Source organism: Chinchilla lanigera, unplaced genomic scaffold, assembly GCF_000276665.1.
Source record: "Chinchilla lanigera isolate Chin_1 unplaced genomic scaffold, ChiLan1.0 scaffold00024, whole genome shotgun sequence".
NCBI classification, from domain to species: domain Eukaryota; kingdom Metazoa; phylum Chordata; class Mammalia; order Rodentia; family Chinchillidae; genus Chinchilla; species Chinchilla lanigera.
The window spans coordinates 1,525,292-1,537,296 of NW_004955425.1; the positions used below are offsets into that span (position 1 = coordinate 1,525,292).

Genomic DNA, 12,005 nt, shown 5'->3' on the forward strand with positions numbered 1-12,005 from the left:
ATTGTGCTTGTGATATGTTGTAAAATGTTGTATGTCTGTTAATGTTTCCCTCCTTTTATCCTTAAAATAATAAAAAAAAGAAATATACTATTTTTATTTTATTTTATTTTATTTCATTTTATTTTTTGCAGTGCTGGGACTTGCACATGCTATGCAAATACTTTGCCACTGAGCTATAACCCCCAGCTCTAGGGATAGCTATTTTTCCCCATATATTTCCAATTTTTCACTGTTTTTGTTGGTTATAGAGATTAACTGATTTCATTTTAGCAGGTTCATACACCCACAGAACATACTCTGATCATTTTCACCCTTCCGTGACCCCCTTTTCCTGCCCTTTCCCCTAGTTTCACCTTTTTGGGGGGAGGGTTCCATGTGTATACTTCGTTGAGATCCCTTCTCCTATTACCCACCCCTAGCTCCTCCTGCCCTATCTCTTATATCCTTCCTCTCATTACTAGTAGTCTCCCTTCTGCCTTCTTGTTGTCCTTTTTTAGCTTCCACTTATTAGGTGGAACATATGACATTTGTCTTTCTGCATCTGATTTATCCTGCTCAGATGGTCTCCATATCCATCTGTTTTCTTGCAAATGACTGAATTTTGTTCTTCCATATGACTGAATAATACTCCTTTGTGTATATAAACCACGTTTTCTTTATCCATTCATCTGTTGTTGGGCATCTAGGCTAGCTCCATACCTTGGCTACTGTGAATCGTGCCACAATAAATATGGGCATGCAGGTATTTCTGTGGAATGCTGAGTCAAATTCCTTTGGATACATGCCAAGGAGTCATATTGTTGGATCAAATGGTAGCTCTATGTTTAGTTTTTTGAGGAATCTCCATATTGATTTTCATAATTGCTGCGCTGATTTGCTTTCCCACTAGTGGTGTAGAAGCACTCCGTTTTCCCTTCTTCCTCACCAGAATTTATTACTTTTTGTATCCTTGATGATAGCCATTTCATCTGGGTTGAGATGGAATCTCATTGTAATTTTGATTGGCATTTTCCTAATGGCTAAAGATGTTGAACATTTTTTCCATATACTTATTGGCCACATACTTCTTTTTGAGAAGTGTTTATTAATTCATTTTCCTATTTATTGATCAGACTGTTTGATTTTTGGTCTTATACTTTTTGAGTTCTTTGTATATTCTAGATATTAATTCTCTGTCAAAAGAATAGCTGTTAAACATTTAGTTGTTTTTCTTTCTGTGCAGATGCTTTTAAATTTAATGTATAGTAGCCCAATTTGTTGATTCTTCCTATTATTTCCTGAGCTATTGGAGTCCTATTCAGAAAGTTTTTGACTGAGCCTATATCTTCAAGTTTTTCCCTTATGTTTTCTTCTACCAGTTCAAGGTTTCAGGTCTTATGACCTAAGTTTTTTGATTTACTTGGAATTGATTTTTACACAGGGTGAGAGATGGGGATCTAATTTCGATTTTCTTCAAGTCTATATCCAGCTTTTTCCAACAACATTTGTTAGAGGTTGTCTTTTCTTCAACATATATTTTTGGCTCTTTTACCCAGAATCAGATTGCTGCATTTGTGTGGGTTTGTTTATGTGTCCTCTGTTCTGTTACCTTGGTCTATGTGTCTATTTTTGAGCTAGTACTATGCTGTTTTTTTTTTTTTTAATTGTGGCTTTGTAATAGAATTACAGAGGCATAATTGTGATATATCCAGCCTTGTTCTTTTTGCTTAGGCTGGCTTTGTCTATCCTGGGTCTTTTGTGGATTTTAGAAAAATTTTTTTAAGTTCTGTGAAGAATGTCATTGGTATTTCGGTAGAGATTAGACTGAATTTTGGTAATACAGCTATTTTGACGGTATTAATTCTGCTAATCCATGAACATGGGAGGTCTTTCCATCTTCTGGTGTTGTCTTCAATTTCTTTTTTTAGGGTTCTGCAATTTTTCATTGTAGAGGTCTTTTATCTTCTCAGTTAGCATTATCTGTAGGTATTTTATTGTATTTGAAGCTTTTCTAAATAGAAAGCAACATTTCCTTTTAATACCACATGACTTCTTATTTTCAATTACTTATATAAAATCATGAATTTTGATGGAATATTTTTATTTAGGAATGAATTTAAAAATGTATTATTCCATCTTTAATAATTTTATTTCCTTTTAACTCTGTAAAATTGTAGACAAAAAATATAAAATAGCATTTGTAATTTTTAGGTGGTAACTTCTACTTTCTAAAAATTAATTCTGAAAAGTAGTCAGGTGTGGTGGCTCATGCTTGTAATTCCAGCACTTGGAAAGCTGAGGCAGGAGGATTGTCATGAGTTCAAGGCCATCCTGAACTATGTAGTGAGACCCTGTCTGAAAAACAAACCAAACCAACCAACCAACCAACCAACAAACCCACCAACTAACCACAGGAGTCTGGTTCGTTAGCTTCACAGTAGGGATGGCTTTTAACCTTAGTAGCTCTTGCTGTACCCCACCCCCTCTGCATCACAGCTTTGTTAAAAGATGTGGGACTCTTTTAAAAGATCATTTTTACTATGATGAAGCCAAATTTTAAAAAATAACATTTAAAATCTTTACATTTATTTTGTTAAAACTAAATGAACCAAACACACAAACAAAAAAATAGATTGTAATCTGTAAATTCATTTCCCTAACTGGTTTAATTCTGTATCTAGAATCTGTTGGTGTGTTTGTGGCTGAGGCAGTAGTCTCAGCACAAGGCCTTGTGTACATATGCCTTTCCTCATGGCTGTGGCTGTCCGTGTGGAAACTCAGGTAAGATATATTTATATGATCTCTGTTTAGACCCTCTCTTTAGTTCCCATCACTAGGAGAGTAGGTAGGTAAAAGGTGGGGGTTGCATACCATGAAAACAAGTCAAGAATGAGAAGCAGCTAAGTAGATTTACGCAGGCCACTGGAGATGAATTTTTTTTTTTTTCTTTTGGAGGCAGGGTCTGGCTATGTAGTGCAAGCTGGCTTTGAACTTACTTGTATAGATCAGGCTGGCCTCAAACTCATAGCAGTTCCTACCTCTAGCTGTTGTTAAGTTTCGCGATTACTGGCATGCGCCAACACACCTGCCCACTGTAGATGAATTTAAAAGCATAGTGCAGATGAAAAAAAATAGCACAATAGAAAGAAATGTAGCACAATATTTTTAAAAGTAAGTTAAAACTACACTTACTTTTATACAAAACAATGTATGTTATAAGAACACTTACAAACAAAATATATTCATTCCACGCATTGACCCATTTCCCTATCAGGGGTGTGAAGGAGGAAAGAGAAGGGAATGAGGATTAAAGGGAAAATAAATAAACTATGGGCAAGCCCTGTAGGCCAATGCTGATAAAGGGATTTGATGTGAGGAATATGATTAACTCAACCCTGTGCAGCTGGACATCCACTTCTCCACCCTTGGAGACCTGAGATAAGATATTTCTGTACTCTTTCGTCATGTATTTGCTCTGCATATATATCTAATCTTTTCAGATACTGTTCCAAGCAAGTTGGGCATACCTCACTTATAAAATCTCATTTAAATTTGCCTCTAATATTGAGCTGTGAAAGACAAATTTATTGCAGATTTTATTTTTTCCCAAACTATAATAAGAAACAAAAAAACTCTTTAAAGTCTCAGATCAAAAAAGAATAGAGTGCAAAGTAGAATGAGATATATTATATAATGATATCAATATGAATTAAAATTATATGTACATAAAACAGTATATTTTATGAACCTCTGTCAACAGAAAGCCCTGATTGAATCATTGCTGTTGAGTTGAAAGGATAGTCACGCACATCTGCACTGACATATGGCAGCAGGAATGGAAGATTAAGAATGGGGCATGTGGGAAAAAAATTTGAAAAAAAATTCAGTAGATCTGAGGTATTGAATTAGATTATTAATGCATATTCTCTTATTTTGTTCCTATAACAACTCTGTGAAGTGGTTATAATCTTTATTTTACAAATAAGAAAACCGAGAGCCAGAATAGTTAATGTTTTACTTAGCAGACAACCAAAACTTAAGTAATTCAGATGTTGATGGAAATTATTTATTATTTCTGTGCTCAATATTTCATATTATATCCTCCTGAGAAAATAAAGAGAAATCAAGCCCAGAATATAAAAGTAACTTAACCCGTAATTTAGGAGGAGTTTTTTTTTTTTTTTTTTTTTTCCCAAGTCTTCCAGCTATGTGGTACCTTTCCATGGCCTTTTAAAACACACTTGTTACTCTTTAACTGTTAAAATTGGAACTAGTGGTCTGGTTTTTACATACCATGCTGCAATCAAATTGAGATCTCACCAGGTAGTTACTTATTAAGTAGAACATACGATGATTTAAGAGTTGACATTGGAATTAAGTTTGAAGCTGAACCCTGGATTGCCTTCAACTTCTGCTACTGATTGCAGTAGAAAAGTTTATAGTAGTTCATCTTTATTATCTTATTATAATGTGACCTTGTAACATGCAGCCTTCTAAAACAGTTTTACTGAGGAAAAAAATTTAGTTTTTCCTGAAAAGTACTTTATCATGAACAGTAAACGTGTTTGTATTCAGATTTGTAAAAAAATAAATTATCTATTGTGTCAAATTCTATTTGCAATCATTTTTCATATGTTAATGTCAAATATTAATCATAGAATACTCACGATCTGTCCTACCTCCTATCTATTGCTGGTGCCTGCCATTGGTCAAATGCAACAAAGAGACACTTTTGCAAATCTTACTATTGTTATGCTTTTTTGTCTTTGCCATTTGACAGGTAAAAATATCTTTGTGTCATTTTAAATGTATTTCTCAGATTAATAATAGTGTTTATGTCTGCTTTTTATATATTCATGATTTATATTTCTTAAAAATATATTACTGATATGATTTTGCATGTTTTTCTAATAAGCCACATTATTTTGTTAGAGATTTTTTATATTTGAGTGACCAACTTTTTGTGCTATGCATATCATATTTCCTCACATAATTTGCTTTGCCTTTGTTATAAAGACGGTCAAAGTTTTTAAAAAAATATTGCTAAAGTTTTAAGTGTTTTCTATTTTTGCTTCCTTTGGTTTGTGCCTAAAATACCAGTTGGTTTGAAATGCTACTGTTATTATATTATTTGGATAATCATAGAGAGGTGGGTGGAACAGAATATGAAATACTGGAATATGATAACGATCTGCCTATGATTGGCCAAATTTTAGTCTAGTGTTTACATTATCATGGCTTCTTACTACCTTTGTTGGTTTGTTGGAAAGATTTACTTGCATTGATCTTCTTTCTCAGTTTTGCTTGTTTTGTATGTTTATTATGACAGATGAAATTTTAAGTCAAGTCAAAATGAAGCAAAATCCTGTTGGCATTTCAGTTGTTGTTGTGTTGTTGTGGGATAATTGCTAGGGAATTGACATCCAGAAACATGGAATATCTTTTAAGTTTTCCAAGTCTCATATATGTTTCTCAGTGAAGACATAATTTTGTTCATATTAGAACTGCACAGTTATTTTAAATGTGTTTCTAAATATTTTATATATTATTATTAATGTATATTAAAACCATCATTTTAGTGTATGTTTTCTAATAAAACACTTACTTATTGGAATATTTTCTATTAGTCTTTCATTTGATTTGTGTTCATCTAGTTTGGTAGAAAGATATTTTAATTACAAATTTTATTATTTTTTTATTAAATAGTTTAATGACATTTCTATCTCCAGCTTTTAAATATCTAAATATCCTGTTCAATTTATTTAATTTAACTAGCTAGATATGTCAGATCAATTTAAAAAACAGAAAACCTGTAAAATAGTGGGCATTCTTTTATGGGGGGATTTTTTTCTTGACATTGGGTCTCACTATATAATACAGACTGGCCTTGAACTCACTGCAATCCTTCTGCCTTAGCCACCTGAGTGCTGGGATTACATGTGTGCCCCCACCACACCAGGCTCATTAACATCATTTAAAAAGTTATTTTATGAAATATTTTTTCTTTTCAAATTAAAATATCAGAATAAAAAATGTTAAATGAAAATTTTTAATTAATTGATAAAAATCGATATATTTTCTATATTACATAATCTTTCTAGTCATTGTATAAAGTTTGCTTGCTTGAGTAAGATATCCTAAGTATATTAATGGATTAAAATTTTTTTTGTGGTACTAGGAATTGAACCAAGAACCTTTTCACTAAGCTAAATCTCAAGCCTTTTAAAAAAAATCCTCAATAACATACTGGCAAACAGATTGCAGCAAATCATCAAGCTCATACACCATGACAAGTGTGATTCATTCTAGAGATTCGGGGATGGTTCAAGCATATGCAAATCAGGGGCTGGGGATTTAGCTCAGCAGCACAGCGCCTGCCTGGCAAGCATGAGGCTGTGAGTTTGATTCCCGGTACCGGAAAAAAAAACAAAAAAAAACCCCCAAAACATATGTAAATCAATAAAAGTAAAACACCATATAGAAACAAAGGCAAAAGTCACATGATCATCTCAATAGATACAGAAAAACATTTGACAAAATGCAGCATCCATTCATGATTAAAACTCTGAAAAAATAGGAATAGAAGGCTGGCTGTTATCTCAATCTGATAAAAGCCATCTATGAAAAACCAATGGCCAACATCATACTAACGGAGAGAAGCTGAAAGCTTTCCCTGTAAAATCAGGAACAAGATAAAGATGTCTGCTACCACTATGTCTGTTCAATATAGTCCTCAAAACATTAGATACAGCAATAAGGCAAGAGAAAGAAATAAAAGGGATATGAATAGGAAAGGAAGAAGTTAAATTATCATTACTTGCTGATGACATTATCCTCTACATAGAAGGCCCAAAAAATCCACCAAAACACTTCTAGAACTAACATCTAAATTCAGTAGCATCGCGTGATACGAAGTCAACATTCAAAAATCAATAGTGTTCTTGTATACCAACAGCAAACTAACTGAGAAGGAAATTAGGAAAGCAATACCTTTCACAATAGCATCAGGAGAAATGAAATACTTAGGAATTAACCTAACCAAGGAAGTAAAAGACCTCTAAAGTGAAAAAAAACTCTAGTATGCTAAAAAAGGAAATTGAAGACAAATCAGAAAATAGAAATATATTTCCTATTCCTGGATAGGCAGAACCATTAGTCAAAATGGCCATACATCCAAAACTGTTATATAGATTTGATGCAATTCCAATCAAAATACCAATAAAATGCCTTACACAACTGGAGAAAGCAGTCCTAAAATTCACATGAAACCATAGGAGAGCCAGAATAGCAAAAACAATTCTGGGGAATAAAAGCATCACAATCCTTGACTTTAAGTTATATTACAAAGCTACAGTGATAAAAACGGCATAATATTGGCAAAATAACACACTTGTGGATTTTTTTTTTTTTTTTTGGTTTTTCTCCGGTACCAGGAACCGAACTCACGACCTTGCGCTTGCCAGGCAGGCGCTTTGCCGCTGAGCTAAATCCCCAGCCCCCACACTTGTGGATTAATGGAACAGAATAGAAAGTACAGAGACAACTCCACGTACATTCAGCTATCTTGTCTTTGTCAAAGGGGTCAAATCCCTTTGATTGAGGAAAGATAGCTTCTTTAACAAATGGTGCTGAAAAAACTGGCAATCCACATGCTGAAGGTTGAACATAGACCCATATCTCTCACCATGCACTAAACTGAAATAAAAATAGATCAAAGACCTAAACATTAGAACAGAAACACTTAATCTGCTGGAAGATGAAATATGTAAAACTCTTGACATAGGTGTAGGCAAAAACTTTCTGAACAGAGCCCAGTTTCACAAGATATAATACTGAGAATCAACAAATGGGATCATATCAAATTAAAAAGGCTTTTGCACAGCAAAGGAAACCACCAACAGAGTGAAGAGACAACCTGCAGAATGTGAAAAAATTTTTGCCAGCTACTTCTCAGACAAAGAATTAATATCTAGAATATACAGAACTAAAACAATTAGATCCCCCAAGTTTATTTATTTTTATTTGTATTTTATTGGTACATTTTAATTACATAGTGATAACATCCATTGTAGGGGATTTGTACCTATGCATGGCGTATTTTTCTTCTTTTTTTCACTCCCCTCCCCTCTCTTACGTTCCTCATCCTATCTTTATTTACAAAAGCTTCATTTCCATTTTTTCCTTCTATTCTTTTTTTTTCTTTTCCCTTCTTTCCTTTCCCCTTCCCTACTCCCTTGTTCCCCTTCTCATTTGAACAATTTCTTCCCATTTCCCAGTATCCATTACACGTTTTGGTCTGTATTTACACCTTTGGTTTCTCACACAGAGAAACCATACAATATTTACCCATGTGTGTCTGATTTATTTCACTTAAGAGTATGGTATCAAGGTACATCCAGTTAGCTACAAATGTCTCAAGCTTATCCTTCTTTATGGAGTAGTACTTCATTCTATAAAAAACCAATATCTTCTTTATCCATTCATTGGTTGATGGGCATTTTGTCTGTTTCCAAGATTTAGCTATTACAAACTATTACAAACAGTGAGATCCCCCAAATTTGAAGACCCAGATTAAAAAATGGGCATCTGAAATGAATAGGCACTTCTCAGATGAAATACAAATGGCCAATAAATACATGAAAAAATGATCAACATTGCTGGCCATTTGAGAAATGGCAAGTTAAAATAATACTGAGATTCCATTTCACCCCAGAAAGAATGGCTACCATCAAGAAATCAGCCCATAACAAATGCTGGCAAGGCTGTGTGTGTGTGTGTGGAAGAACCCTTTTCTATTGTTGGCAGAATTGTAAAGTGATAACAACCACTATGGAAATTAGTGTGGCAAGTCCTCAGAAACCTAAAAATAGGATCTCCACTTGACCCAGCTATCGCCCTTCTAGGTATCATCACAAAAGAGTTAGAGACATCATGCCACAGTGATGTATTCATACTTATTTATAACAGCACAATTCATGTTAGCTATATCTTGGAAACAGTACATAAGTTCATCAAGAGACGAAAAGGAAAAAAGACAGAGGGAAAAGTTATTGTAGTCCAGCATGGACAATGTGTCTAAAAGTGTAGTTAGACTTAGTATAATTGTCTTACATGTTTTATATGTTCTGTTCTTTGACCTAATAGTCTGATGTTCAGTGTGTATATATGAAAATTAACTTTATAAGGTCTTATAAGATAAATGAATCTGATGCTGGAAATATAAAAGGGGGAGTGGAGGGAAAGGGAAAAACTTGAAGTGTGTTATTTACTTGTAACAATTCCCTGAAGTGAATGTACTGCAAACATGTACTAGTAAAATTCAAAAAAAAAATTAAAAAATAAAAATATTTTAAAATTTTGAGACATGGTGTCACTAAGTTGTTAAGTCACCCAGGGTGGGCTTGCATGATCAGTCCTTCTCCCTCAGCCTCCTGACTGCTGGGATGATAGGTGTGTGCCACCACACCTGGCTTAAAAATTTTGGTATTGTAAGATTTTAAAAACAACTTTATTGACTTTATTGTCAACTTAATGACATAAACAAGACTGCATTCATTTATAGTGTGAAATCTGATGAATTTTGACAGGTGTATATAATTGTTTCCTCTGTTTCACTTCTAATCCTCTCTCTGGTTTCCTCCCCATGCCCTGTCTCTAGGCAATTAGTGTTATGCTTTCTGTCATCATAGATTAGTTTCCATTTTCTAGAATTTTCTATAAGTGTGAACAATTTCTATAAGAAATCTATGGATTTTCATAGAGTATAAATTCTTTTTTATCTGCTTTCTTTTATACAGCATAATTATTTTGAGATTATTTATGCATTGACTGTTCACGCTTTTTATCACTGAGTAGTATTCTATTATACGAATATATCATATTTGCTTATTCATTAATCTATTGATGAACATTTGATTGTTTTCCCAGTATTTTGCCATGAAAAATAAAATTACTATTAACATTCATGAACAAATTTTTGTACAGAAAATTTCTTTCACTTTTGTTGGGTAGATAGCTAGAAGTGAAATGGCATGCTCATATGATAGATGTATGTTAACTTTCTAAAAGTTGTTTTTTTGTTTAAAGGAAATTAAACACATGATGAAGGCGGAATTATTATTTTTTTTACTGTGACAATCTGTGTGCCCACCTCCAATTTTGTCTTTTAAGGAGAAAAGAACAAAAACAAAGGCATAAAACAACACAAAACAATAATAATGATAAAGAATTTCAAACAAGCTGATAGGAAATTAACAATGGTTGTTGTATTACGTATTGTTATCTTCAAAGTGGTTACTCAGATAACCAGGTATAAGCATGTAAGATTGATCAAGCAATTAAACATTAACTGTTCCTTTCAATATCACCCCCAAATTTTATCATTAGCATTTTATGTACTTGCATTATCAGATATCGACCATCTTTTTTCCACCTGTCGATATATCTTATTTTTATTACTTTTTCTTACATTACAAAGTAAATTACAAGATGTGATCAAAATGTGTAGTGAATTTTTTGGTTTTTTTCCAGTACCAGGAATCAAACTCACAACCTTCTGCTTGCCAGGCAGGCACTGTGCCGCTGAGCTAAATCCCAGCCCCTTATAGTGAATGTTTAAATTTTAAAAAGTATTACAGTAAAAGACATATTCAAAATACCCTCCCTTGCTTCAAACATACTTATCCTATCAATTTTGTTTTTTTGAAACAGTTCTGGAAGTCCCTTATTATGAGTGTCTCTATGAGCTGTGATTTAAAAAAAATACAGTCCATGCTGCTGCTGAGTGCCATCCAATGGAAAAGCAGACTCTTAAAAACATGGTACTTAATCATTCATGTTATTCATTGGATCTGGCACCTGTGACTTCTAGTTCTTCCCCAAAGTCAAAGCAACCATAAAAGATAAATGGTCTGAAATAGTTCAGGACTTGAGATAGCCATAACAGCACAACTAGAAAGAGGCCTTCCAGAACTACTTCAGAAAGTGGCAAGAATGATGATGGATAAGTGTGCTCAAAGTCAAGGGGAAGTATTTTAAGGAGGATTAATGGCAATGTGTCTTTTACTGAAATTTTTAAAAATTTTAAATATTCATTGTAACTTGCAGTCACATATAAATATCATTATAATTCTTGATATATATTTCAGAAAACATAGTTAGCTAACATTCAATGTTTGTTTAATTTTTCTTGTGACACAAAGTTTACACACACCAAAGTGCTCAAATTTGAGTGTGCATTTGCTGAGTTTTGACAAGTACATGCACATATTGAATCCAAAGCCATATAAAGATATAGAATATTTCCAGCACCCAGGAAAGTTGCTTATGTTTGTGCTCAGTCAGTTCTCAGCTCTACTTCACCCCACCCTAGGAATTTCATACTTTGTTGGTAAGAATGAAACGTAGTATAACTATGTTGGGAGTTCTGGCATTTTATGAGAGTAAATTATGCATCTACTGCATGATCCAGCTACTTAACATACAGGGTTTAACCAAGAGAAATGAAAATGTAGCTCACAGAAAGACTTGTTCAAGAGTGTCCACAGCTTTATTCATGCTAGCCCCAAACAAAACAGCCTAGGTGTCCATTCATAAGATATCAGATAAAAAAATTGTATTTTATACATACAATTGAATATTGCCCAGCAATAGAAAGGATAGAATTACTGAGACAACAATGCAAATCAATTTAAAAATATTATGTTGACGGAAAGAAGTTTTACACAAAATGATACATTTGCGGGTAGATGAAATTCTAGAACAGGTAAAACAATCTACGGTAGGAAAACTAAAAAGATTGATATAGTCTTTAAAGAAATAGTCAAATTATTTTCCAAAATAATGATACCACTTAACAATTAATTCTCTTAGCATTGTATGCAAGTTCTAGTTTTTTTAGATCCTTGCCAAATCTTGGTGTGGTGTGTCTTTAGTTTCAGCTATTCTAATGGATAAGCAGTAGTACTTTATTGTGGTTTTAATTTGATTTTCTGTAATGGCCAGTGGTGTTGAGCATCTTCTCAAAT

At 33.4% G+C, this 12,005-nt stretch overlaps 1 long non-coding RNA gene across 1 annotated transcript in view; it reads left to right on the top strand.

The window, feature by feature from the left end:
- The window catches only part of LOC106148647, a 37,090-nt gene extending 32,915 nt beyond the window's left edge, over nt 1-4,175 (top strand). The window contains exons 2-3 of the long non-coding RNA XR_001234290.1: nt 2,661-2,760; nt 3,740-4,175. This is a non-coding gene — a long non-coding RNA (uncharacterized LOC106148647). The remainder of the gene's footprint in view (nt 1-2,660; nt 2,761-3,739) is intronic.
- Nucleotides 4,176-12,005: the final 7,830 nt, after the last annotated feature.